Source organism: Lynx canadensis, chromosome D4 (assembly GCF_007474595.2).
Source record: "Lynx canadensis isolate LIC74 chromosome D4, mLynCan4.pri.v2, whole genome shotgun sequence".
Lineage (NCBI taxonomy): Eukaryota > Metazoa > Chordata > Mammalia > Carnivora > Felidae > Lynx > Lynx canadensis.
In genome coordinates this window covers 58,075,523-58,090,930 of record NC_044315.2, presented here as the reverse complement: position 1 = coordinate 58,090,930, position 15,408 = coordinate 58,075,523, and the positions used below count along the sequence as shown (strand labels likewise).

The window sequence follows — 15,408 nt, the reverse complement described above, 5'->3', positions numbered from 1 at the left end:
CACTTACGCCCTCTCTCTCTCTCTCAAAAAAAAAAAAAAATGAAATAAATATGATATACATCCAGGGAGACAAAGGCAAGCACACATGAACATGCACGTGCATGCATAAAGCCTAGTGTTTAAATAAGGCTAGAAGAGTAGAGGCAGGTAGATGGAGAAGCCATTGACTAGCACAAGCATTGGGGTTCTCTGTTCTTATAAGCTGTCTAGGACACAATCCTCACAGAAATCAGCCCAACTCCAAGGTAAGAGGAGAAACAGACACAATATGGGTTGCTCAGAGTCCTAGAACTACATGGCAGGCTGGATTTTAATTGTATTAAAGAAATAATCAAAGTTCCAAAGAAGCATTATCAAGCAATAAATTTTAAAAGAAAAGGTATCGATGGGGCACCTGGGTGACTCAGTCGGTTAGGCATCCAACATCAGCTCAGGGTTCCTGGGTTTGAGCCCCGCATAGGGCTCTGTGCTGAAGCTCTCCCTCTCAGATTCTGTCTCCCTCTCTCTCTGTCCCTCCCCAACTCATGCTCGCTCACTCGCTCTCTCTCTCTCTCTCTCTCTCAAAAATAAACAAACATTAAGAAAAATTTTTTTAAAAAAAGAAAAGGTGTCAATGTCAAAACAACTCAGTCTCTGACTCAGCTTCTCTGATGAGAGCAGAGAGGCTAACCTTACAAAGTGTTTCCCAGGAAGGATAAGAGCTTTCTTTCATTTTACAAATGACATTTAATATCATTAAGTTTTTCAAGATCCTTTGTCCAGCACACTCAGTATCATCCAGAGAGCCCACTATTACTTACACCTTACTAGGGCACCTTAACACTAGCCAATGTTGAAAACTGACAATCTGTTTCCAAATTACATTGATAAAGACTTTCATTCACTCCTTGCTCCATGCCACCTGGTCTCCAGGCGCATCCCTAGGAAGTGCGGATTTTTACCTGCTTCTGCCAACTCTCTAGGACTGAGCAGTAAATCAATTGCTGTGGGACTGGCCCTGACCTAGTTGGTCCCACCCTCATGCCTGAGCTTTTCCTTATTCCTGAGACCAAGGCCTCTCATGATTCAAATCCTGGGTGTCTTAACTTGTTCTCTTTCTTAACAACCTGATCATTTGCCTGTTCTCTCAAACAGTTTGGCTTGCTCTTGCCATTGTCCTAAAGAAAGTAGAGACCGGCCTAGGGTAAAGATTCTCCTATCTGCTTACACTGATCAAATAAATGGTTTTGACATAGCTGAATCTCTGATCACAACCTGTTCCTAGATATCCTCTGTCATGCTTCACTCACTGGTCAGAACCCCCATGTACTCTGGTGGGTCTCCCCTCAAGCTGATTGTGGAGCCTTTTGCTGCTTATTCCCTGGATACCATCTGCACTGGGTTAAATGCTGCTCCTCAAAACACATGTCCACTCAGAACCTGTGAATGCATTTTTATTTTAAAATACAGTCTTTTGCAGATGTAATTAAATCCATATGAGGTCATACTGGGTAGGAGTAGACCCTAAATTCAGTATGACTGGTGTCCTTATAAAGAAGAAAATCTGGACACAAAGACACAAAGACACAAGGAAGTAGGCCATGTGAAGACAGAGGCAGAGACTAGAGTGATGCGTCTACAATTCAAGGACTTCCAAAGATTGCCAGAAAACACCAGAAGCTAGAAAAAGGCCAAGAAGGATTCTCCCCTGGAACCTTCAAAGAGAACATGGCCCTATCGACACCTTGATTTGGACTTCTAGCCTCCAGAACTGTGAGAGAATAAATTTTTGTTACTTTAAGGCACTACCTCGCAGTGCTCTGTTACAACAACCCTAGGAAACTAATACACCATCTATAAGGGTTTAACTCCTCGCATACTTCTCTCCCACCAGCACCTGCCCACCCCGGGGATAAGTCTGGTTCTAGGTTCTGGCCCTTTCTGGTCTGCTCCAACACAGATAATAGGCCCATCACCAGATCTATCAAAATAAAAGAAATGTTATGACTTTAAATTCAGAAAGTACCTTCCAGACCAAAGTACTGAATAAGAAAAGCTCCACCAGGCTGATTCCAAGTTCCTCTCTGCCTCTTTTATCACCCCTTTTATCATCCCATCTTGAATTCATGACCTATCTTCTAATAGATCTTCTTATTGTGCTATAAGTTAGCACCACAGAAGCTATCCTACCCAGAAAGAGGCAAGAACAGGTGAATGATAAGTGTGGTGCTTGGCACGCTGGAAACGGCGATGGACCGGAGTCATCATGTGAATCCCAGCCTACTTCATAGTAGTTCCATGAACTTGTACAAGTTACTTAATCTCTCTGACATTGTTTCCTAAGAAAATAGGCTCTGGAGACAATTTGCCTAAATTCGAATCCAAAATCTACCTCTTACTAGCCGTGTGGATGAGCCTTTGAATTTCACTGTGCCTTGGTTTCCACACCTGTAAAAAGAAGCAAAATAATAGTGCCCACACAAAAAAATGTTGCTAGGATTCAGTGCTTTCATACAGAAAAGCACTGGGCACAGTGCCAGGCATACAGTAAGAACTCCATGTATGTTAGTTTCTACTACTGCTGCCTCTATTACTAATACTAGTATTACTACTACTGTTGTTACTACCTGTGAAACAAGTAATTCCACCTATAGGATTATAAAAGGAGTAAAAGAGAATATGTGAAAGCACTCAACACAATGCCTTGCACATTAGACACAATAAATGTTTGTTGAACCCGAAATACATAGGAAGGAGATAGGGATGCCCAAAATAGTAACGGACCAGAGATGGGTAGGCTGGCCAAAAACCATGCACACCAGAGTGCTAAATACTCAGTATCGTAAGAAAGGCTAGAGTCATTCTGAGGAATGCCATGTGTCCTCCCAATGGAGCCCTGCCCCACTGCAGCTGCCACCAGACAGCCTGGGAAGGAACACATACATCATCTAGTCAAGCGCTGCTCCTTTTACTTCCTGAAGTGTACCCACCCACTTTCCCTGTTTGGACAGAAGAGCTCTGCAGAGTACCATCTACTGGAAGTCATGAGACCTGTGACCCATCACCAAGACCTGACATTCTCAGCTTCATTCTCTGCACTGGGATATGACAGAAACGGAATTCAGAGCCGAGTTCTGGTGCCAGGCTTAACCCAACCTCTTATTTGTACATGATACTTTAAAATACATTTTTATTGTATTTTAACCTGTGCAGTAAGCAAGGATTATTAACCACATAACACAGATGAAGAATCTAAGTCTCAGCCAGGGAATTCAAGCATTTGTTCAATATCATAAGGCACTGGTTCTCAGCTGGCGCGATTTTGTTCCCCAGTGCTAGGAGACATCTAGCACTGTGTGGAGGCTTTTTTATGTGTGCCACATAATGATTTGATATATGTATATATTATGAAATGATTACCACAATAAGTTTAGTTCATACCCATCACCACACATAGTTACTAGTTTTGTTTGCTTAGTGTTTTTCTTATGATGAAAACTTTTAAGATCTACTCTCTTAGCAATTGGAGACATTTCTTACTGTCATGACTTGGGAGTTACTACTGGCATCTAGTGAGTAAAGGGCAGGGACGCTGCTAAACTTTTTGCAATGCATACGACAGCCCCCTTAGAAAAGAATCATGTAGTCCAAAATGGCAATAGTGCCTAAGTTGAAAACACTGTAAAAAGGGGTGGAGATGGGACTAGTAGAGACATACAATACTTATTCTATTGTACTGTGCTGGAAAGTCTAAGGAAGCCTAGACGTAAACAGGGAGAAAAGGCTCCTTATTTAAATATTGGAAGCATACGCAAAGAGCAAATAGAAAAGACCTCGAGACAAGCAATTCTGCTGGAGAAGAACATGTCCACAAAAGGCCCTGTCAGCCAGGGCTGTGCAACTTAACCCTGGTTTCTGCTCAGTCTTTAGAGAATTCTTGTTTACTTAAGGGACGATTACCTTGCAAATGAGAGCAAGAAATGGGTAATAGAGACAGAAACCAAGAAAGAGGGGGGAAAAAACCCTGTGGGCCAAGCAAGATAATCCTGGGAATTCTAGACAGCTTGAAATTGCTCGTTTTCACATGGTTGTAAGAAAGGCAGGCCATCTCTCCAACACATAATTACAGTATATAGTCAACTCAATAATTGTAAAATATAATCTCATAAAAAGATAATGTGCTCATTTTCTTTAAAATTATAAATTATACTTGTTAGAAAGCAATTTTACTTGCAAGCTATTCAACTTTCATTTACTAAATTATTTATACTTCTATAATATTTGTGTACCCCAAACTGGAGTATGGTCATGCTTGTCTTTGAACACAGTGATGGTAAATGAATATAGGTGACATTAATAAGATTAATGCCCGATCTGTCGGTAATCATGCTAGAAACTGCAACTGAGCATTTTGGTTAAAATAATCAAAAAATGCAAAAGATAAACAAAGTCTGCTTCTTAAATAGTTACATATAGTATATCAAATATTGCTGGGGTTTTCTATCGACCAAGAACCGAAGGAAGTGTTATTCCCAACTGAGGAATTTTAGAACATTCTAGACAAAGATACATACTGCATGCAAGTGATACGACACCTTAATTAGATTCAACCAGCAGACTGTATTACACCGCGCCTCGGAACAATAGTTCTGAGCCAAGATTACAATAAATTTCAAAATCTATAATGTGTGAAATTAAATTCCACAATAATGCATAAAAGTCCTAATTTGAATCAATTTTCAACTTGCAAATACATGAAAAACTAAAAGATGAAATTCAGAGTAGGGGAAACAAAGAATATACAGCATTAGTAAATAATATTAATTAGGAAGGTTAAATCTCTACTGAACAAGAATTAGACATTTTATACCATATTTATTCCACAGAAGAAATATTTGATTTACCAAAAATATCAAATTACCCTCCCAAAGGATTAAAATAAACAAACAAATAAATAAATGTAAAGAACACTGAAGATTATTACGTGTTGATACATTCACCTTGTAGCAGTGAAATAATATATTAATAATCAAGGGTACCGATGCCATGGCTGCCACATAAATGTGAACTTGAAAGAACAGCAAGCAAAGGCAAATAAACAGTATGGAAACTTAGGTCCAGACAGGTTTAAAAAAAAAGCCAAGTTTAGAGTTAAGTTGGTAAATGAGGAACATCATAATAAAGTTCAATTTCAGTAAGGCATTAATAGTCAGTTTATCGTTGTGGATAAGACCACAAAACCTAGGTTAAGTGTACCTTATACAGACCAAAACCCAATTCTCAAAACACTTATTCTACTCAGGTTTTTAATCGACAATTTGGATTAGAGATATTTAAGAAACATGCAAAGTGGCACAAACAGTACACCAAGGAAAAATAGAATAAGGAAAGGCTAATTCTACGAGACATTAAAGAAATGGTATTATAAAGATACAGCAACTAAAATAATTATGTATCAGACAAAAATAGACAGAAAATTAAAAACCATGAAAAATAGTAAATGTAGAAATTCAATATATAATAAAACTATCCTTTCAAATCAATAGGAAAGTGATGGACTATTGAGTAAGAAGTCTTAGGACAACAAATTACTTGTTTTAAAATAAATAAGTCATTATTTATTTAAAAATAAAAGATCCCTAGAAACTATCACAGATCAGAGAGGGCTAAGAAGATATGATAACTAAATATAATATGATGTTCTGAAAGAATCCTAGAACAGAAAAAGGACATAGGGAAAAACTAGTGAAACAGAAATAATGTAAACAGTTTGGTGAATAGTCATATTCCACCATTGGTTCCTTAGTTGTAACAAAGTACCATAGTAATGTAAGATGTTAATAATAGGAAAACTGGGTGAGGAATATATGGGAACTCTGTTCAAACTCTAATTACTAAAGACATGAATAAAACATCAGATGGCATAAATTTTAAAAAATCAAATGCCATTTTCACCCATTCAACTGACCAAGATCCAAAAGTTTTATAAATATCCAAAATTTTTATAAACAATAATGTTAAAGACAGCACGGGGAAACAGCTACTCTCAACCACTGCTGGTGGAAGTGTAATGTGGGGAAAAAAAGGCTGGAGCACAATTTGACAATATCTGTTAAGTTTTCAAATGTCATACCCTAGGATCCAGCAATTCTACTACTCAGTACGTACATGCAAGAAGCTATGCACAGGGATGCTCACTGAGCATCACTTATATTAGCGAAAAAATTAGAAAATAACCTAAAATGTTCAACAAGAAAATGGTTAAACTATTTGTAAAAATGAGTTAATATTATATGTACAATGGCACATACAATATTGAGTAAAGAAAGACAGATATAAAATAATATCAGTATGATACAATTTACGTTAAGAAAAAAATATAAATGACTACAAATAGAAATAAAACATCTGGAAGAACCAAAGTGTTAACTGTAATTACCTATGTGAGAGGCCAAGAGAACTTCAGTTATCAGTGATGTGTTAGTTCTTTATACGGAGAATGTTTTCACACACTACTTGTGTAATTAAAAAACTTTTTAGGGCGCGCCTGGGTGGCGCAGTCGGTTGAGCGTCCGACTTCAGCCAGGTCACGATCTCGCGGTCCATGAGTTCGAGCCCTGCGTCAGGCTCTGGGCTGATGGCTCAGAGCCTGAAGCCTGTTTCCGATTCTGTGTCTCCCTCTCTCTGCCCCTCCCCCGTTCATGCTCTGTCTCTCTCTGTCCCAAAAATAAATAAACGTTGAAAAAAAAAACTTTTTAAATGACGTCCACAAACTTAGAATAAAGGAAATTTCACAATAAATACTATGCAGCCATTAAACAAACAATGAAAACCTACACATGCTGCTAAGTACCAATATGAAACAATCTTCAAAGTAAAGTATTAAAATTAAAGAGGAGGAGGGGGCAAGATCCATACACTGTGCAGATTATATAATCCCAAAGGATATATACAGATATATAAAGATTTGCATAAGTACAAATAATTCTTATAAACGTATAGAAGAAATTTCTAACTAGTTGTCTCTGTGGAAGAAAACAGAGGGCTAGGTGAGCAGGATGTTTTGGGGTTTAACTATATACTTCTTAGTACTGTTTTAGCATTTTACCATATATGCTTTGTTTTTCACTATAAAAACAATCAACTAAATGTCTCACTATAAAAAGAACTAACTAAATGTCAGCTCTTGATAAGCTACAAGCCTGGGCATTTCAGACCAATTTTCTAGGAAAAGACCAGGCAGGCTCTGGGAAAGATCATTCTGCTACAGGTCACTACAACTAAGCCAGGAGTCAGCAAACTTTTTCTGAAAAGGGACAGATAGTAAATATTTTTGGTTTTGTGAGCCATACAATCTCTGTCACAACTACTCAACTCCACCACTGTTGTGCAAAAGCAGCCACAGATGACACATAAACAAACAGGTATGGCTATGTTCCAATAAAAATTTTATTTAAACAAACAGGTGGTGGGCCAGACTTGGCTTGTAGCATAGTTTGCCATCCTCTACTTTATATCACCTGGCCAAGAAGACTGATTGAAGTTTCAACCAACCTTTCCTTGCCTTTAGCACCCTAGACAGGAATAAGTTAAGCTGCAACACAGATTCCCAGCTATTCACATATCTGTAAGGATTTTGCATCATGCTACTTACTTGAGTCAGGGTCCGTAGGAAAAATTTCCTGACAGATCAACCAGTATTTTCCAATAGGATAAGACAACAATATATCCTCCCCTCAATCCTTGGCCCACCTACTTCTTCTGTTTAACTTGCCCCTAATGGCTGGATATTACTTGGAAGAGCTGAATGCATGCCCTCCTGCCAAGTAGTGTCCTTACATGTGGATTACATCGTTTTAACATTGCAAATCAAAGATTACAGCCTGTATACTCATCACTATAAAGAAGAGATATAATTATTCTAAAATTAAAGTTTATAGTTGGTAAATCCATACAGTACCTCATTTTGTTTTACTAGGTGTATTATCCACGGAGTATATAGAAATTAGACTTCTCAAAGTCAGATATCTTTATTAAGACTTTGTACAGCCAAGGTGAGAATTCAAACCTTTTCCTGGATAAAATCATTGTAGTGATCCTTTATGGCATAATGTCTTACTGAAATTCCCAAACAGTCATTATCATGAAGCCAAGTATCCTTAGAAGACTCCATGTTCACAAAAGAATGTCAATCCTAGCCCTGGTTATACTGACAGTCACTTTTGCCCTTAGCATAGCCATAACTTCAGGAAATTTCCAGGGACCATAATCCCTAATTTACTGACACACTCAATAACTTGGCTGAGAGGGATTACATTAATTGAGGGTCTACTAAAGAATATATAGGGTCGGGGTGCCTGGGTGGCTTAGTCGATTAAGCATCCAACTCTTGATTTCAGCTCAGGTCATGATCTCATGGTTCGTGAGTTCAAGCCCCACATCAGGCTCCGCATGGACAGTGCAGAACCTGCTTAGGATTTTCTGTCTCTCCCTGTCTCTCTGCCCCTCCCCGCTCTCTTAAATTAAAAAAAAAAAAAAAAAAAAAAAAAGAATATATAGAGTCAACCATCCATTCTCCCTGAATGGTGGTCTTCAAAGGTGTGGCATGTGCACCCCAGAAGGAATGTAAGAAGATACACTACGTAAAGAGGTCAATCCCAACAAAAGGATATAACAACTGAACTATTTGTGCATCTAAAACAGAAGCACCTAAATTTATAAAGCAAATACTAACAGACATGAAGGGATAAATGGACAGAAATACAATAGTAGTGGATTTTAATACCCCAAATCTCATCACTGTGTGGATCATAAAGACAGATATTCAATAAGGAAACTGTAGATCTGAACAACAGACATTTGTTGTCAGGTACATTTGAATATACCTAACAGACATATATAGAACATTCTATCCGACAACAGCAAAATACACATCTGTCTCAAGTACACATGCACCATAATGAAATATCACTTTACATCTGTCAAAATAGCTATTACCTAAAGGGCAAGAAATTACAAGTTTTGGTAAGGATGTAGAAAAAAGTGCAGCGTTGGTGGGAATATAAACTGGTGCAACCACCATAGAAAACAATATGGAGGCTCCTCAAAACATGAAAAACAGAACTACTACATGATCCAATAATTCCCCTTCTGGGTGTCTACCCAAAGAAAACAAAAACAAAACTAATTGGAAAAGATATATGTACCCCTATGTTCACTGCAGCATTATTTGCAATTAGCAAATAGCAGGGATATGGAAACAACCTAAGTGCCCATCAACAGATGAATAAAGAGTGTGTGTGTGTGTGTGTGTGTGTGTGTGTGTGTGTGTCTGTGTGTGTGTCTGTGTGTGTGCATGCACATGCAATGGAATACTACTCAGCAATAAAAAAGCATGAAATCTGGCCGTTTGTGACAGCATTGACCTTAAGGTTTTTACATTAAATGAAATGAGTCAGAGAAAGACATTGTATGATTTTTAAATCTAAAAAACAAAACAAACAGAACAAAACAAAACCCCAACTCATCGATACAGTGAATAGATGGATGGTTGCCTGAGGGGAGAGCTGCTTGAGGGAGAGTGCAAAATGGGTGAAGGAGATCAAGAAGTACAAACTCCCAGTTTTAAAATAAGTCATGTAATGTACATGTAATATAAGTACATGTAATGTACAAAATGGGCAATACAGGCAATAATATTGTATTAACTTGTATGTCATGGATGATAACTAGAATTATTGATGTGATCACTTTGCAATGTATACAAAGGTCAAATCATGATGTTGTACACCTGAAACTAATAATATTGTACACCAATTATAATTCAATAAAAATACCTAAATAAATAATGGTATGGAAAAAAGTCAAGACAAAATACTATTTGTAAGCAATGAAAATTTAAAAATTTACATACAAAAAAGATACAGTAAGATGTGGAAAGAGTGTATTAGGACTTCTATTTATATTCATGTTCTATCTAAAAACAAAAATTACTCTTTATTAATATTTGCTATATCATTTGGCACTGGCACCTTCACTAGTCCTATATAACCTATAATATGTGGTAATTCTTCCTTGACTGAGAGTGACATCAGACAGACAGTGGCTCCATCTTGCACCACTCTCCATATACTGCAAAGTACTGTGCTTTACCTGAGCCCAGTTAAATTAATTACAGATCATAGTACTTAATTTAAACTAAATCCTCACAAAATAGCCAAATGGCTTATAAAGATTCTTGTAAAAAAAAAAAAAAAAACCCCCACAGATTAAAGACTAGGAATATAAGCACAAGTGAATATTACCAGAGTTAACACCTCAATGGTTAGTGTGAGCCCACCAGCCAAAACACAAAGTAAAAAAAAAAAAGACCTAAACAAATCTAACAAGTTGTCTCAAACCCTGAAATTACCAAGACTATTTGAAATACAGACTTATGCACATTACTGTTAAAAATTAGCCTCAGTGCCACCTGGGTGGCTCAGTTGATTAAGCATCCAACTCTTGATTTTGGCTCAGGTCATGATATCACAGTTGTGAGACTGAGCCCCATGTTGGGTTCTGAGCTGACAGCACAGAGCCTACTTGGTATTCTCTCTCTCCCTCTCTCTCTGCCCCTCCCCCACTTGTGCATGCACTCACTCTTGCTCTCTCTCAAAATAAAGAAACTTAAAAAAAAAAAAGGTACACTTTACTGATGTGGATATAGAGAAACATGCATTTTCATGCTATTGCTAAAACTGATAGAACTTCATCAGGAAGCAATTTAGAAATATCTATCAAAATTACTAATTCACATACCCTTTAACCCAGAAACTCTTCAGGGAATTTTCTTACAGATCTATTCACAATGTACAAAAAATGACTACTTGGAAATTACTTAAATGTCCATTAACCTAGGACTGGTTAAAAAAATTAAGGTACATGTATATACCTCAATTCTATTCTGAGCTGTTCTGAAGGGGTATGCTTTCCAAGACCCACTGGGAAGGGAGGAAAACAAGATGCAGAGCAGTGTTTGTTGTATGCTCCCATCTGTGGGAAAAAACTGGAAAGGGAATAGCATAAAGAGATAAAATACATAATTCCTTATATGAATATAAGCAGAAAAAGTACATAAAATTCTGATACTCTGTCACAGGTAAATAACTTTATACCAATAACTTCGAGAAATTAGACAAATTGGGCACATTTTTTTGTGTCCAAAACTGAGCTCTTGATTGTACCTGCTCTACCAAGAGTCTTCCCCATCTCAGTTCATGGAAGCTCCAACTTTCTAATCGCTCAGGTTATTTCTCCCATCCTATCTATCAGCAAATCATGTTACCTATACCTTCAAAAGACTATGGACTAGTCTAAACATGTGTTATGACTGTGGTGGTGGTTAAACGAATCTAGATACATGTTAAAATTTGTAGACCTGTACACATACACAAAAAGTAAATTTGACTCTGTTAATTTAAAAATAATTTTGGGGGCACCTGGGTGGCTCAGTTGGTTGAGCGTCTGACTTTGGCTCAGGTCACGATCTCATGGTTTGTGGTTCGAGCCCCACATCGGGCTCTGGGCTGACAGCTCAGAGCCTGGAGCCTGCTTCTGATTCTGTGTCTCCCTCTCTCTCTGCCCCTCCCCTGTTCATGCTCTGTCTCACTCTCAAAAATAAATAAACATTAAAAATACATACATACATACATACATAAATACATAAATAAATAAATATAATTTTGGGGGGCTCCTGGGTGGCTTAGTTGGTTGGGCATCTGACTCTGGCTCAGGTCATGATCTCACGGTTTCATGGGTTTGAGCCCTGCGTCAGGCTCTGGGCTGACAGCTCGGAGCCTGGAGCCTGCTTCAGATTCTGTGTCTCCATCTTTCTCTGCCCCTCCCCTGCTTATGCTCTCTCTCAAAAATAAATAAATTTAAAAAAATAAATACATTTAAAAAAATAAAAGCAAAAATAATTTTTTGGTGGTTCAGTGCTTAATTTTGGCCCAGGGTCATGATCTTGCAGTTGTGGGATTGAGTCCCATGTTGGGCTCCGTGCTGAGCATGGAGCCCGTTTGGGATTCATTCTCTCTCTCTCTCTCTCTCTCTCTCTCTCTCTCTCTCTCTCTCAAAGTAAGTAAACTTAAAAAAATTTTTTTTAATTACATTTTAAATTAAATACATTTTTTTAATATAAAAGAAACCCAGAATCCAACCATTCTCACCACCATCTCTTACCTGTAGGATATTACTACAATACCCTAACTGGTCTCCCTAGTTCTCTTTTGCTTCCTACAGTAACCAGTATGATCCTATTAAAACCTAAACCAGACATCACCCTTCTGCTCAAATTCCTCCAATGGCTCCCTGTTTCACTTAGAGAAAAAGCCAAAGTCCTTATGACATGCTCTGAAGCCCAATGACAATTGGATATCCTATTTCTTGAGACTTCATTTCCTATGACTCTCCTGATTTCTCAGTCCATCACACCAGCCCTCTTGCCCTCCCTGGACTACAGTAGGTGCTTCTAGCTAGTGGTCTTTGCCAATTCCTCTGCCTGAAACATTCTCCTCCTTGATATCCACTGACTAACACTCCTCACCTCCTTCAAGTCTTGCTCAAATCTCACCTCTGTGAGGATTATTCTTAAGTAAGGACCACCTTACTTAATATTTAATAATGCAACTTGCCCCCCTTTTCCTCCATACCTCCCCAATCTGTTCTGATTACTCTTTACCCTGCTCATTTTTTTTTCTTTTTCCCAAAGCAAGTAGCATCTTTTAATATAATTTACTTATTTAGTGTGTTTATTGTTTTTTTCTATATCCCTACCACCAGAATATAAACTCCATGAAGGCAGGGATCTTCCATCTGTTTTACTCAGTGATATATCCCAAGTATCTAGAAAATGCCTGCACAGATTAGGTTTTCAATAAATATCTAATTGTTTCAAAAGTTGAAAGAATACTGAATGAATGAATAAAAAAATAAACTAACAAAAATACAAACACCACACATGAATGGTTGCCTTTCTATTTTTTTAAATTTATTTATTTAAATTCAATTTAGTTAATATACAGTGTAGGGTTGCCTTTCTAATTAAAGAACATTCAAATAGAGACCTGAAGGAAAGGAGAGCACAAAGCAACCATATGGGAGAAAACCATTTCAGGTGAAAGAAAGAGCAAGTGCAAATGCCCTGAGGCAGGTGCATGCTTGGCACATTCAAGTAACCACTGAGGGAAGAAAAGAAACAAGGAGTACAGGTACACGGAGCAAGTGAGGAGGGGAATAGTAGGTGATGAGGGCACTGAGGTTAATAGGAGGCCAGTTCACAAGGGATGAAGCCTACAGCCTACAGTGCAACCTGTGGCTTATACTTGGAGTGAGACGAAAAAGCAGCCACTGGAAAGTTTCTGATCAGACTTAAACGCTATTTCAAAAGCTTCCCATAAAGAAGACCCTGGGGGAGATGGACTTACAAGCACATTCCATAAGATACCAAAGGAACTAAAAGTACTAATTTTAAACTCTCCCCCCGCCAAAAAAAAAAAAAAAAAAAAAAAAAACAGTAAAAGGGAGAAAACCCTTCAATTAACTTTATGTGGCTAATAAAACATTGAAAACAAAAACAAACAAATAAAACAGTTTGAGAAAGAAAAGTACATCTTAATCTCTGAACAAATTTTAAGTCCTGGACAAAATACTGGCAAACCAAATTTAGACAGGTATGTTAATAATACTAGCTAACATTTACTTAGCACTACTCTAAATACTGTGCATGGCTTAACTCATTTAACCCTAACAACCCTATACCATAAAAACTATCATTCTACCCATTTTATAGGGGAAGAAACTAAGGCTCAGAAAGGCAAAGTAACTTGCCAAATTCTGGCCACAGACAGAAAGCAGAGATCCTGGATTTTAGTAATACCAATGAGATTCTGATTTCATTGCTCTGAGGGCTGGACCCAATATATTTTAAAGCCCACGCCAAGTGAGGCTAATGTGCAGCCAGTGTTGTGAACCACGTTCTACATCCAGTATCTAAGGCTTCCCCCACCCTGAGAGAAATTACATGGACAAAGCTAAGGCAGATGTTTTAGTCAAGATTTAAATATGAAACAAAAAGCAGAGGTGAGAAAACATGATTTATAAGATCCTTTCCAACAGTGCAATTCTATGATTATGTGTCCCCACGCTTTCTAGAATTCTAAAAGGTGTAAGTAAGATTTCATGCCACACCACCTAACAGATCCAATTCCAGTTCATCTTTGGAGAAATTTGTCTGTCAGCTTATTTCTCTGACATGGAATGCCCAAAAAAAGAGTGTAGTAAAATATACTAGTAGCTTATAATACTAAAATTATTTTCAGAGCGAGAAACATAGCTCTGCTTTACAGAAAAGAGTAGCAAAAAGAGTGAATAATTGAAGAGGCCAACCTAATATTTTTCTAAAAAAGCGTAACTGGAAAATTGTTGCTGAGCTGCCCAAAGACCAGCCTCCTTCCCACTCTACTTCTGTTAAAGCAAGCTGAGGCTACGAAGCGATCCTAACGCTACTCTCTCCCGTATCCTGCTGTTGACACAGTAGGGTGTGGCTCTGTGTAGTCAGAACTGCGGCCACAGTGAGCAAGTTCAGCCAAAGCAACAACTGCTACCCTGCGAAGCTTAGGGGAGGCTTCCTGAGAGGGGATGGGAGGAAATACAGGCTGTCTTGGCTACCCCAGCCAGCCCCAGGAAGCTGGCCTCCAGTCTCCTGCCTCATCCATCTCTCCTTCCCAAGAAGAAGCATATACACACAGTTCCCCAAAGCAGTGGTAACAGCTATGTCGACCTAACTTCCGTTTGACTCTGCAGAATTAGAACTCCTAGCCTTGGAGGAGTTGAAACTACTACAATTCCGTTTCTAATTTTGGCATAGATTTTAAAGGTTTCTCTGGGAGAAGGAGATATAGGAAACAACTATTAAGTCAAGTAAATTTAAAAATTGAAGATTGAACTCAGTGCCTTTAAACTTGTTCTATAGGGCAAGCAATGAGCCAACTGGGATGACCACTTTCAATTCAGTGTACTGTGTCTCCAAAATGCGAGTTGATTTAGGTAGTCTCCCTACCTAAAGGGTGCTAGAGACCCAGTGGTCCAGCCACATAAAATATCCGACCATCTTCCCCCATGCTTCTCCTATCCTCTGTCTTTGCTCATACTGTCTACTCTACCAAACATGCTCTCTCCCACATCCCTTTCTGAAGCACTTCTACCCCTTATGAAAGCCTTGCTCAAACCTCACTTCCTCTAACATGTTCTCCCAAACCCCTCACCCATTCCTGTATTACATTCATTTATATCTCTGTAATAATATGGCATCCCTGACCCTTTGTCCTTTTTAGATAGCCTTGTATCTGTCTCCAACAAGAAATCAGGCCCTGGTGGACAATGATCAAG

The 15,408-nt window shown here is 38.2% G+C and overlaps 1 protein-coding gene across 1 annotated transcript in view; it reads right to left on the bottom strand.

The window, feature by feature from the left end:
- Positions 1–15,408, bottom strand: part of MELK (maternal embryonic leucine zipper kinase) — a 91,634-nt gene that overhangs the window by 50,982 nt on the left and 25,244 nt on the right. The window lies entirely within an intron of this gene.